Source organism: Lycium barbarum, chromosome 11, assembly GCF_019175385.1.
Source record: "Lycium barbarum isolate Lr01 chromosome 11, ASM1917538v2, whole genome shotgun sequence".
Taxonomy (NCBI): Eukaryota; Viridiplantae; Streptophyta; class Magnoliopsida; order Solanales; family Solanaceae; genus Lycium; species Lycium barbarum.
Window position 1 is genome coordinate 31,486,077 of NC_083347.1, and position 12,872 is coordinate 31,498,948.

The 12,872-nt window shown below is 35.7% G+C and overlaps 1 long non-coding RNA gene across 3 annotated transcripts; it reads right to left on the bottom strand.

Moving 5' to 3' along the window:
* Positions 1-200: 200 nt before the first annotated feature.
* Positions 201-9,687, bottom strand: LOC132617263 (uncharacterized). 3 transcript variants are annotated; one of them, XR_009573701.1, is made up of 4 exons: positions 9,188-9,687; positions 3,870-3,989; positions 1,308-1,382; positions 201-492 (listed from the first exon to the last, which is right to left on the bottom strand). It is a non-coding gene; the product is annotated as an uncharacterized LOC132617263 (long non-coding RNA). The 3 variants fall into 3 exon arrangements; XR_009573700.1 differs by having other exon boundaries at positions 3,870-4,038; XR_009573699.1 differs by lacking the exon at positions 9,188-9,687 and having other exon boundaries at positions 3,870-9,181.
* Positions 9,688-12,872: the final 3,185 nt, after the last annotated feature.

Below are 12,872 nucleotides of genomic sequence, written 5' to 3' on the forward strand. Positions count from 1 at the left end.
TCCTTTGTAATCCAAAGTTCTAGGTAAGGGTTCTGGTGATCCCACAGGGAAGGTGTTAGGCACCGTAGTATTAAGGATTCGTACTATGCGGTTGACCTTCGAATTCCAATGTATGAGTGTCACGACCCAATTAGCGAGTCGTGGTGGCACCTACACTATCCCTCCGAGTAGGCGAACCACATTACTAATAACAAGTTAAATAAGCGGAAAATTAAATAAAAATAAGTTATCACGTATTAAATACTTATCAAAACTAGAAATGTCACGACAACCCCAAAATCTGATCAAAGGGTACAAGAGCACTAACATAGTACGGAATATAAGTCTGAAAATACCCGAAGGCTACATATTGTCTGTCGAATACAAAAACAGAAATAAATAGAGGAGGTCCTTCAGGGGCCACGGATGACCAAGTAGCTCACCCTGAATGACTGAAAGATGCCACCCCCGCGTATCAGCCACGAGGTGTAGAACTGGAACCTGAATCGTACTCTGCACTCAACAAAAGTGCAGCAAGAGTAGTATCAGTACAACACTTGTACCGGTAAGCATCATAGGCCGACGATGATTAGATAACGCATGAAGAAGTTGAAACAACAAGTAGCACATAGAGCAAACAGGTATGGTCATGTATCATATTTAAGTAAAGTTATAAAGGAATCATGAAATCAACCAAGACAGATATAATTCTCCAATGATCAGTCAAATATATGAGTGGATGAATGCAATGCAATGCAATAGTCACCTCTCTCGCTCCACTCTCGTACACACATGCTAAGGGCAGTGCCTCAAAGCCATGACCCATGGGGGACCCGCGAAGTCCATGTACCACTCGTGCTCTCCGGCAGAAACCTCGGAGGCTATTAATCACTCTCAATCTCCGGCAATGACCTCGAAGTCTCTCTGTCACTCTCCATCTCCGGCAAAGACCTCGGAGTCTCTCATTCACTCACCTCACCAATCATCGCAACAATAATATGGAAAGTATGTCATGCATGATATCAGTCTTAACAATATCACCAACATAAATCAACAAGTACAAGTCATATTATTGTCCACTGTCTAATTATCAATATTACCATTCCTTTTCAGGTGATGAGTGAACTAGTATGTGACGGAGATACAAACAAGTGATAATCACAGAAATAACACATTTGGCGACAAGCCCACATAACAGCTGACAAAACAAACCTAATTGGAATTCACCTCCACTTCATGCCCGAAGGCCTATCATGCTATCCCCATCACTTTCTACAACTACATACGATTCTCTAATCAGAGTCTAACTAAAGTAGACGGTAACCTACCTCAATGCCGAGCGGGTGCCACAAACGATCAAACCAATGCCTTTCCTTTGCGTAGAGCCTCTGAGTGATCGAAATCTATCAAATACGCATTTTACATTAGAATACGAATCTATGGACACCCATATTACTATACTTATATTCGAAATCCAAAAAGCACCCTGAAAAGTGACCTCGAGTCCAGAAGGGCAAAATTGGAATTTTATTTAAAAATCATTTTGCCCATAACCTAAGGGTCCTATATTCATAAAATTAGTCAATTCTATCCATAAATGGGCTCTCAAATCGTTAATTCTCACTTCTTAGGACTATGACTCGAAACCTTTAATTACTCCAAAAATATTCACTTCGGGCAAAAACCTAACTTTCCACAATTCAAATACCATGAATTTGAAGGTATTCATATATCCTAATACTCTTATTATTCAATCATATAGACCCAACATACTAAAATTGAAACTTTACCGTGATGGATTTAGGAGAATTTCAAAACCAAGAGCTTAGAACCACTATTTACGTATGAATCCAGTACATTACCAAAACCTTTTGAATTCATTTACACCTAACCAATATGAAAGAGAGAAAAAAAAAATTTACGTGCACATGATGAACAACAGAGAAAATCAGAAATTAATTTAAAGGTGAAAGCAGTGACATCCGAAACCGAACCATGCAAAACCTTTTGCTTCAGTCAACATTTTACCATTAAAGCTACATATTCCCATAATTAACCACTATCAGTACTTCATCAATACCCACAGTCATTACTTAATTATTAAGTCTACCCATCATAGCTACAATCATTAGCCCCCAAATCATTGCCCTCATCATCTCATCATAGGCACAATTATGGCCTAATGATCGGGCATAAAGTAAATATTAGAACAATATGAAAATGGAACCTACCTGATGCCTGTGCAACTGTTAGTGCACGAAGAGAAGTCCGTCAGTGGTTTTTCTTCCCCAGTTGTGCCAAACTGTTTCTATTTTTCTTTATTTGTCATGCCCAAAGTAAATGAATTATTTTTAAATCCTAGACTTCTAATATATATGGGTCGTAAGAGGTGGGTTAAGCCCTATAAGTCAGCCCAATAATTTCTACAATTTACCTACTCACCTAACCACTTGTATAAAATATAATCATACCGTCAAATATTTTATTTACCAACTTGTATCTTATATAAGTGCAAATAAAATTCCTATGAATAAACTATTCACACATAGTAAATAGATAAATTATAAAATTTACCCGTCAGTTATATAACCGTACCACATATTCCCGCAAGTCAAGAATATCTTTTAAAACTACGAAAAGGGCATTTTAGCGAAAACGAGTTCACAGGTGCTAAACGACCAAACGGGTCGTTACAATGAGTATTTGCATTAACTATTTATTTAGTGTTTATTCCCGCGTTTATAAAGTCTGTCATTTGCATATCATTTTTTGGAAATGAATTGAATATATCCTCTTTATATAGGGTATTTAGGTTCGAATTTATAATATCCGGATATAAATAATTTCCTTTTATATATAAGGATAGTATTGATTGTAAAAGATATGAAAAGTTGTTTATATTTAAGTGCAGAATATAAATACGTTTCGTTCGTTCTTGACTCATACGTGGCTCGGGTCAATCCGTTTAATACGTTTTAGAAAATCCTATCTAAAACTTTTATAATATCCCGATATAAATAGTTTCCTTTTATATATAAGGATAGTATTGCTTTTGTAAAAGATATGAAGAGTTGTTTATATTTAAGTGTGGAATATAAATACGTTTCGTTCGTGCTTGACTCATACGTGGCTCGAGTCAATCCGTTTAATACGTTTTAGAACATCCTATCTAAAACTTTTATATTTACGAATGATCTACATGGGTTTTAACTTGTACATATATATAAAAGGTTTAGCTTTTATTATGAATATACATAAAACTGATTTTTTCTTTGTCCTTGAATTTAAGCTTAAGGCCCAATACTTGTAATAAAAGAGGTTGCATTTTCCGTGCGGGCTCGGCCTAAATTTTCATAAGTATTTCTCATTTCTGAAAATTAATTAAGTGTAGTCCAAGAAGATGTGTTGGTTTTTTCAGCTAGGCCTCAGCCCCAAAGTTCTTGCTTTCTCACTACTAGGCTTGGCCCAAATCCTTTAATTTATTGCTTGTTTAGATTCAGAAAATAAAACTGAGTTTAACTCACAAAAGAAGATGCATTCTTTGATTTCAAAATTCGGTTTGATTTTTTACTCGAGAAAAATATAGCCATGTCCATAATAGTGTAATCCTCATTTTTAGCTTGTACCGAAACAAGTTCATTTGTTGACCATTTTTACTTGAAAAATTATTCATATTAAGCTCGGGTTTAAAAAATCATTTTTTGGGGACCTAAAGTCGAACTAAACGGCATAAGCACCGTTGTCCTAAGACGACTAGTTCAAACCGTAAAGAATTCCAATAATATATATGAGTTTTATAACTTTTACAAATACAGAATACAACTAATTTACCCATGAGAGACAGTGTAAATAAATAAATAAATAAAGAGAAGGGAAGGCTAGGGGCGTACCAAGCACCTAGTTGGTCATTTTCACCCATGGCTGGGCCTTCTACGCGTACAATACTTGCTTCCCTTTCTTATTCTTCTTCGGACTCGAATTGTAACAGGGCCTTTGGCCCAACTGGTAGGCTGGTTTTGGCCCAAATGGCCGTGAAGTGAGGAGGAGAAAAAGGGGGACCTGGTTAGTTTATATTTACTGAACTTTTCACATAATTAATTATACTTATACAAGATATATATGCATATATACATGCACAGGTTACAGACAGAACGATATACATACAAATGTACAATATTGAGCCCTAATAACAAAAGCAAAATATATTCAAGCCTTCTTTATTTCTGGGCTCTAACAGAGAAGGCACACTATCCTTATTGGGCTAGGCCCATTCTCTTTCCAAACAAAACCCAATCCAAGTATATATTCAGTGTATATCTAGTGTATATCTAATGTATATCTAATATATACCCTCCTTTTTTCTTGGTAACTTAATGTATATCCTATGTATGTCTAACTTTTAAGAAAGTTCTATTCCCATACTTACCATTAGTAGATCAAATGTGTTATTCCCAAAACCAAGTTAGAGTCATTCCTAACACACAAGTTCAGTCACTAGGTTCAGATTTAGCAACTTATTATGACAAATATAGGGATATACTAATACTTAATGTAATTCTGTTAACTAGTAGGCTAACATGCTTGAAATTTAAGTTAATTCCAATACAAAATGTAGGGTCTTTGGTTCAAACAAGCATCACAGGCTGGACAAGACATAGGCAGGTTTAAATAATCAGAATCATAACAGCAATCATCATGCCTTAGCGAAATTTGGGAGAAAGACACAATGCATACACAGATTTGATTATGATTTAATTTGAATGATATAGCATAGGGTAAGTGATCAGTTATACCATGAATGCAAAGATCCTGAATGATTCTTATGGTCTAGATAATTCAGTTCCTATGGCTTCAAGGTTAAGATCTACTCTTTACTTAATCTTTATCCCCTTTTCATGCAATGCTAACTAATTTTATAGGATCAGGTGTCAATTTTTCAAGCATATTCAGACAATGTAGGGGTTCATGCAGACCTTCAAACTTGACAAATTACTCCCTCCTAGCAGAAGTGGAAATGGGCACATATATACAAGGTAAACAAACTTTATGGCAGGGAAAAAGAGGGGAGACTATGGGGAGGGGCTTTCACATATTGATTAATCACAAAAATTCGTACTTGTCAAGCTTAGGAACCGTCTAATGGACTCAACACAGAAACAATGTCATATTTGAACCAAAGCAGGCATTTAGCAACAATACCCAAGATCATGGGGGCTTATAACATGAATAGATAGAGGCAGTTTGACAGTAATAGAATGCAATCAGACTTCGGTTTTTGAGGAATGTCACAGAGATAACCTTTGAGGTCTCAATCAAGATTAAATGTATAACACCCCGTACCTTTAACCTAAGCTTGGACCATGATCCTAGACTTAGAAAACCAGATAAAGAATGTGGGAATTTGAAATTTCCTCTTCAGTTGTAAGATGGTGGTTTACGCTCATGAACAGTGATCGTATTTCAGTATACGACCCGTATTTCAAGTCGTAAACTGGTACCAAATATTTCTGAGCATTCTGGAATTTGACACTTAGAGGTTACATCGTTAAATACGAACCGTATTTCAAAATACGGCCCGTATTTCAAAATGTATTTGGAATTTGGGAAAACTTCCTTGATGAAAGTTGTACAGCTTTGAAATACCTTTCCAACGGTATATTATGAGGGTCAAACGGATATCTGTGCAAATAGTTATGACCATTTTACTGAAGAGACGCAGTGCAGTCCATATGGAATACGGACCGTATTTCAAAATACGGCCAATATTTAATTGAGTGTAAAATTTAATTTTCCAGAACAGTATATATTCGTCCATATCAGTTCAAATCATTATTTTTCATTCCTTCAAGCCATAGAACGGCCTCCTACCTTCCTCCATCATCAAGAACACCAAGGTAAGCCTACTCTAATTATTCCAACTCAATTGTAACATATACTCTAATAATCTAAGCAAGAAATCATTCTTCCTAATCTAGGGTTTTCAAGAAAACCCATCTCAAGGTTCAAGAATCAAGATTTAGGAAATCTTCTCCAAAATTCAAGTCTTTAATTCAAGTTTTGGAGCAATTAAGGCATGTTGAACTTCCATCCACATGTGGGAGTCTCTACGTTCTTCCTCATGCTCCGTTTCTTGATATCCATGAAGTTCAAATCCTAGAGCATTAAAACCAACATATTGGCAGCCCGTGTTTATGTATTTATGTACATGAATTTTGTATCTATATTCGTTATTGTATTCCTAATCTTCCATTACGGTTATTAGGAACCCTAGCTTAATCCATGAATCATGAATTCTTCCTCATGTGTTCTCATTATGTTTATATGAAACTTTATGATTTTATCTAGCAAGTTACAAGCATGTTTTCAAGTCAATTATATATACAATTATGAACTGTTGTTATTACCCATGAATCAAGAACATGTTTACAAGATTATGACAAGTTATCTCATGAAACCATATTACAAGATATTTCACGAAACCATGTTACAAGTTATTTACAAGTTATTTCACGAAAATCATAGGCTTCTTAGCCAACTATAGTTAACCGAGAAGGCTCAGATAGCCTGAAACTACGTAGCCACCGTAGGATAAGGGTTGTCAGCAAGGAGGCAACACCTTCATTATGCAGTTTGGATCCTTACATGCTTATTATTACTTAAATCTCATATCCCTGGCAAGGTGTGAGTGTTCTGCTGGTAGGACGCAAGTACCAGATCATGTTGTCGGTTATACTATAGTATTCCCCACGTTACAGGCAGTTTTATATACATGTATTTCCATTGATTTACTGTTTTCAGACTTTACTCACGTTTTATGCTCATGTTCAAGTTACATTCAGTTTCAGTTCATGTCCTATACCTATGTTGTACCATGTTCTTCGTTTCAGCAGGTTTTACATACTAGTACTATTCACCATGTACTAACGTCCATTTTCCCCGGGGCATGCGCTTCACGGTGCAAATACGGGTTTTCAGGAGCATACACCTGCGCAGCAGGATCACCTCAGTTATCAGCTTATTGGTGAGCCCTACTCCTCTCGGGATTCAACATGAAGTTTGCATTAGTATTCAGTTATGGTAGTCCAGGGCCATGTCCTGGTAGTTAGTATTCAGACATGTTTTAGAGGTTTCATAGACATATGTTAGTTCACAGAGTCAGTTATGTTTTCATGCTTGCAGACTATTACGTTTTCATGATTTTTCACGCTATGAGATAATTTCAAGACTTTATTCCGCAAATTACATTTTCATGATTCATTGAAATTGCATCATATAGAGTATATTGTTTTGATGCCCATGTTGACAAGCAAGCCATGAGGTTCGCTCGGACACATGCAAGCAAGGCCCGAGTGTCGTGTTACGCCCAGACCATGGTTCGGGGCGTGACAAAATGAATGGAAAAGATGTACAGATGATGATTCAGAACTTCAAGCATGCTGTGATTGCAATGAAATATGAAGGAAATAAGCAAAACAATTATGTACTTAAGTACTATCATTATCTCAAAAAAGGAAGACAACCAGCATGAGGGATTTTAAGGAGTCTCCATGATCTCTTGGTCTTTTATTCTCTCCCTGAATCAATTTAGCATCCAAACTCCATTCTTGATTATATCCCTTTCTTCTAGTCCAAAATCAATCCATTTACACACAATTCATCTATTAAGCTTTATCAAACACAACTTACACAAAATAGTTTCAAACTTACCCTCTTTTTCCTTGGTTTATTTATAAGAATGGGAATCAGGAAGGCATGCATAGTGAGCATATGCCCCACAGACCCTCGAGGCATTCCATGGCACCCTTTATTTGAGGGAAAGGTACTATGAACCAAGTTTGATCTTGGTTCTTCCCAATCCCTACTCCAAGGTGCCTTTAAAAGACTTTCTCAACTCATGTGACTTAAAACTCATTAATACACACTCCCTGGTTCCATTTTCCTATCAATCAACCAACCTAAGTTTCAATAACAAGGCCAACTAACTTCTCTAGTCAAGTTCAACCTAAAGGTCATGGTCAAATTGAGGTCTTAAGCTTTTATAGCCTCCTAACAAGACATCAGTAATCTCAATATTCCATTTTCAGATTGGTTTATCTTCAGTTTTTAAATAAAGTTCGGCAGATCTTTGAATTGGACATGGAATTCCTGCATACACTAAATATAGCATGCTTTTCTTAGCTTAATCAATTCTCACTTATTAACCCCACCTTAGTCATGCTTGTCATCAAAACAATGAGCTATTACACATCATGATCCCACCAAATTAGTAAGTACAAAGGCAAATTACAGAAAGTGCCAAGACTTCACATTAGACAATAACTTAGTATCAACATATATTAAGAATAGACAGAGCATTTCATACATAGATTATCATGTGTAGAGTTAAGATGCTTCCAATTTAGGGATACATGTTTAAAGTATCATAGTATCACAGCTTAGGAAGAAAAGGAGCACAAGCTAGACATGTAAGAGCTACAGACACACTCAAAGTCCAAGACAAGGGTCATATAACAACATCCGGAAGTTTGTTTAAGCCATTGGACTTTACAAAAAAGTATCACTACATTAAGAGGAAAAATAGTCAAATAGTGATCTAATAAACATGTCATATAGGCACCTAAAGCTAATCAGTCTCTTCAACAAGTCCTGCAATACAAGTTAATGCTCAAATAGTCATGTAATGACCTTTGTGTCCTCTAAATAACTAGAACTAAACCTCTGTATTCAAGTATACTTCCAAAGTGAACTTGTTCAATCCTCATTAAGACCTTAAACTATTCAACTTGGATCATTGCAATTTTCTAGTAATCTCATACTTGTTAACAGGATTAGCATTAATCTAGAAGGTTACTAAAGTCACTAATGTCAATCATATAACTATATTTCATTATGTTTAAAGGATGGACAACTAAGCAAGGGCCTTAGCATCTAATAAAGCACACCTCAGTTTATACCTCTTCACCGATGGAGCAATATCAGGAACATTATCCAGGCACACACACTTAGTTCATACAAACCACTACTATTCAGGCTAAGCTCATAATTAGCGAGGACAAGAGAATGATATCTATCTCAAATTATTGATGAAATTTAAGCACTACTAAGGCAACAAATTACCACTAATCAAACCAAAACAAACTATGTAACGAAAAAAACAACGCATTATCACATAACAAAACTACTAAAAATAACAAGATTAAAGGGTTACCTTTTTTATGCGCAGCCGTGTACAAGAATGGATTTGGAGACCCTTTGTGCTTCCAAATCCCACACTCAGCCACACAAAACACAAAGAAAATAAATTTTAGAACTAGGAAGACTTCAACCTTAAAGTTAAAGCCTAAAATTTTACCGGGAAGCTCAAGTTTCGAATTTTTAAATTCAAATCTCACGCTTTTAGGGTTCTGAAAAATTGTGAAATAGTAAGGGTTGGGGTTCTATTTATAAATAGAACCCCCAAGTTATCCCAACCTTTGAGGCACCAATGCGGGACAACCTGATTTCTAGGTGTAAAAAACATTTGTCTATAGATTCAACGATTAGGATTGAAGAAAACAAAACATATACGGTCAGATTTATCTAGTTCTAGATCGATCCGTGACACTACTTCAAGAACCAATAGGAATTAAGCTTTGAAAATTCAAAAACAACAATGAAAACATCATAATCTGTACGTTTTGACCCAGAAAAGTGAAAAATAAGAGTGTGATTTACCTTGTAGGCGTTGTTTGGATAAAAACGAGTGGGAACGTTAAAGTTTTTCCACAAACGAAGACACACAACTTCACAGCGTTTGAACCCCTCTGTGTTTTTACTATTTTTAGGCGAAGAGAGAGAAGAAAGTGAAGCAGCGCTCCCTAGGGTTTCACTGAAGAGGAAAGGGTGAGAGGGGGATCAGGGAAAGGAGGTGTTTGGCGTGTGTTTTGTGAAAATGAAGGGGTATATGGGGTTTGCTCCCTTTTGTTGTTTCAGTGGGCCGGGTCAGTCCGACTTGGACTGGGCCTCGGTCCAGTTTTAAAGAAAGAGAAAGGGAGGGGGGGGGGGGGGGGGGGGGGGCTCCTATATGTATACTACGTAAATATATCTATGTATATTTGATGCATATGGGCATATAGGGTAGGACGGATAATTAAAATAGGTAAACATTTAAAACAACCAATTATTAACCGTAGCACTTGGTTATAATTAAATTAAGACGCAATTAATTTAGGATACAATTATTAAGATTGTTACGCCCTATTTTGAACGGATCCAAGATAGTTTGCAACTTCCCGGTTCTTCTAACTGGTTTAAAAAAGGGTTAGAGTCGCCACCTAATTTTTAAGGGAAATTAGGAAACCTATATACATGTATTTGTGTGTCTACTCCATTTTTAGTCCACGAAACATATTAGATTCTAGATAAGGGTTTTATTTACCCCGAGGGAGAGGTATTAAGCATCCCTCAGAGCCTGCCCGAAGACAGTCCTTAGACTTAGTTTAACTGAACACTAGAGGGGGATTATCTATCTATTTATCATTATTATTACCTGTTTTCAAAATGTTATGACTTCATGAAAAGCTACACTAGGTGATAATATACTAAGTATATACAGTGTATAAAAATGTATTTATATCAAGTATCAAGTATTCATAAAGAATATATAGTAAAAAAGAATATTTAGAAGAGTATAAAGAGAATGTACCTCGTAAGTATAAAGAATGTATATATATATATATATATATATATATATATATATATATATATATATATATATATATATGTTAGTGTAAAGAATGTATAACTATATAAAGAATATATAAAAAAAAATGTAAGACTATGTAAAATAAATATATCAAGGATATAAAGAATGTGTGTCTCTGTATATTAAAAGAATGTATGTATATTAAACATATAAAGAACATATTTCAAGTGTAAAAGAGTGTATATCAAACCTAAAATGTATAAAGAATTGTATAACTAGGTATATTAGTGCATAAAGAGTGTAAAAATAATTTACGAATATTCATTAGTGTAAAGATTTTATATAACGAAATTATTCAGAAAAGTGAAGTTTATTTGACTTGTTTCTACCGTTTAGTTAAAAAGAGTGTTTGTTTAATGAATATCCTATTAAAAGAATAAGGAACAAAAAAATTGTAAAAATTATTGGTAAAAAATAAGTATAAGAAATTGTGGATAAAAAATGAGTGAAAATGCGTAATGCCTCTAAAGAATAAAATATTTGTAAATGGACGACTTAATATTTACCTAGCATCAAAATGTGGATTTAACTTAACTAAAATATGTATTAGTGTACACAAAACAATATAAAATGTAAGTTGTATTAAAAGCGTATAAAGAATATAAAATAAAGGATGGACTAGTATTTTTGTCTAACGTCAAAAGTGTGAATTTAATTAACGAAGAATTTATACCAAGTCAATTTAATCTATTTATGAAAGTATTGACGACCTAAGTCTTGCCTAGAGCGAATGACAAATTTTAAGTTAAACAAACAAGGCGACAAGTAAATAAATATATCAACCTGTTTTTCAAAAATAAAGTTTCCACTATACTACGAGTTTATGTTTTGTACAATTTTAAATAATGCGCGTGAAAGTAAATACAAACAAGGATTCGATGAAATCTTCGGGTTCCTTCCGAGTGTTGTCTTCGGGATGTGTCTCCGGGTACCTGTATAAACACTTAGTAAAAGTGTTAGTAAGAGAATAAATAACTATCGAATGAAATAAAGAAATAATGAATAAACTTAAAATAAAAACCCGTCTTTTGTACATGGGAGGCCTTGGAAATCGACGGAAATTTCTTCATCGGCCATACGTTGTAGTATCTGTTAAAATCATGATATTCCAAACCAGCAAAGTACCAAAGATATCCAGATAAAATTTCATTATCAGCAGAAACAATCAACACAAATTTAACAAAAGAATGTCCAAAGTGGTCCGAAAATGTCAACAACCAGTGGCAAAAAAAGAATGAAGCAACAATAAAGTGTGACGGGAAAATAGCCACTGAAAAATTAAAATTACACAGATCTGTCCCAACAGTAGCAAAAGGTAACAACGAATAACAATGTTGGTTGCTAGTGCATTTTTAGTGTAAACAACAGTACACAATAGGAGAAGAGGTGGAGTGGTAGTGGAGCTCGGAATAGGGAAGGGGTTGTTTGGTTCGTGGTGTGAGGAAGAAGAAGTGGACTGGTGGTGGTGTCATTTGGTTGCTGGTTGTGGTGTTGTGGAGGTGGAGTAGAGTTTGGGAGAGAAGGAGATAAGGTGAGGTGTTGTGGTGGTTGTGCGGTTTCATTACCGTGGAGCTTGTCGGAGCTCTGGTGGAAGTTCATCGGCAGTGGGCTGGCAGTGGCGAGAGAAGCAAAGGGCGGTGGTGTTCGGCGTTAATGGGGAGAGAGGAAGATGAAGTTGTGGGGCAATGGGGGTTCGCGGCTAGTGGTGGAGGTGGTTTGGAGCGTCGCCGGAGCTCCGAGCTCCGTCGTGGAGGCGGCGCCGACTGTGTGTGAAAAAAAATGAGAGGAGGGAAAATGTTTAGGGTTTATTAGGAATAGAGGAGGGGGGGGGGGGGGGAATCTGAAAATTAGGGTATGTAGAAAAATATGAACTCCTCTTCTTCTTTTATTGATAAAATGACCCTTATTATTATTCAAAAAATGAAGTGTCACACCCCTTTGTCCCCTTAATGCTACTTTTAATCCCTAGGTTATTATTCATGGGGTTTTCACCCTTTTAATCAATGTGTAAAAATGTATCAACCAATGGATGAAGAACCCAGCCCATCACTTCAAATGTCACCTTTTAAAATCTTGACTTCATTGAATTCATTCTCCGCATTTAAGATTAATTTGCTCCGATTTTTATCTACACTGGCGGACTTGTACT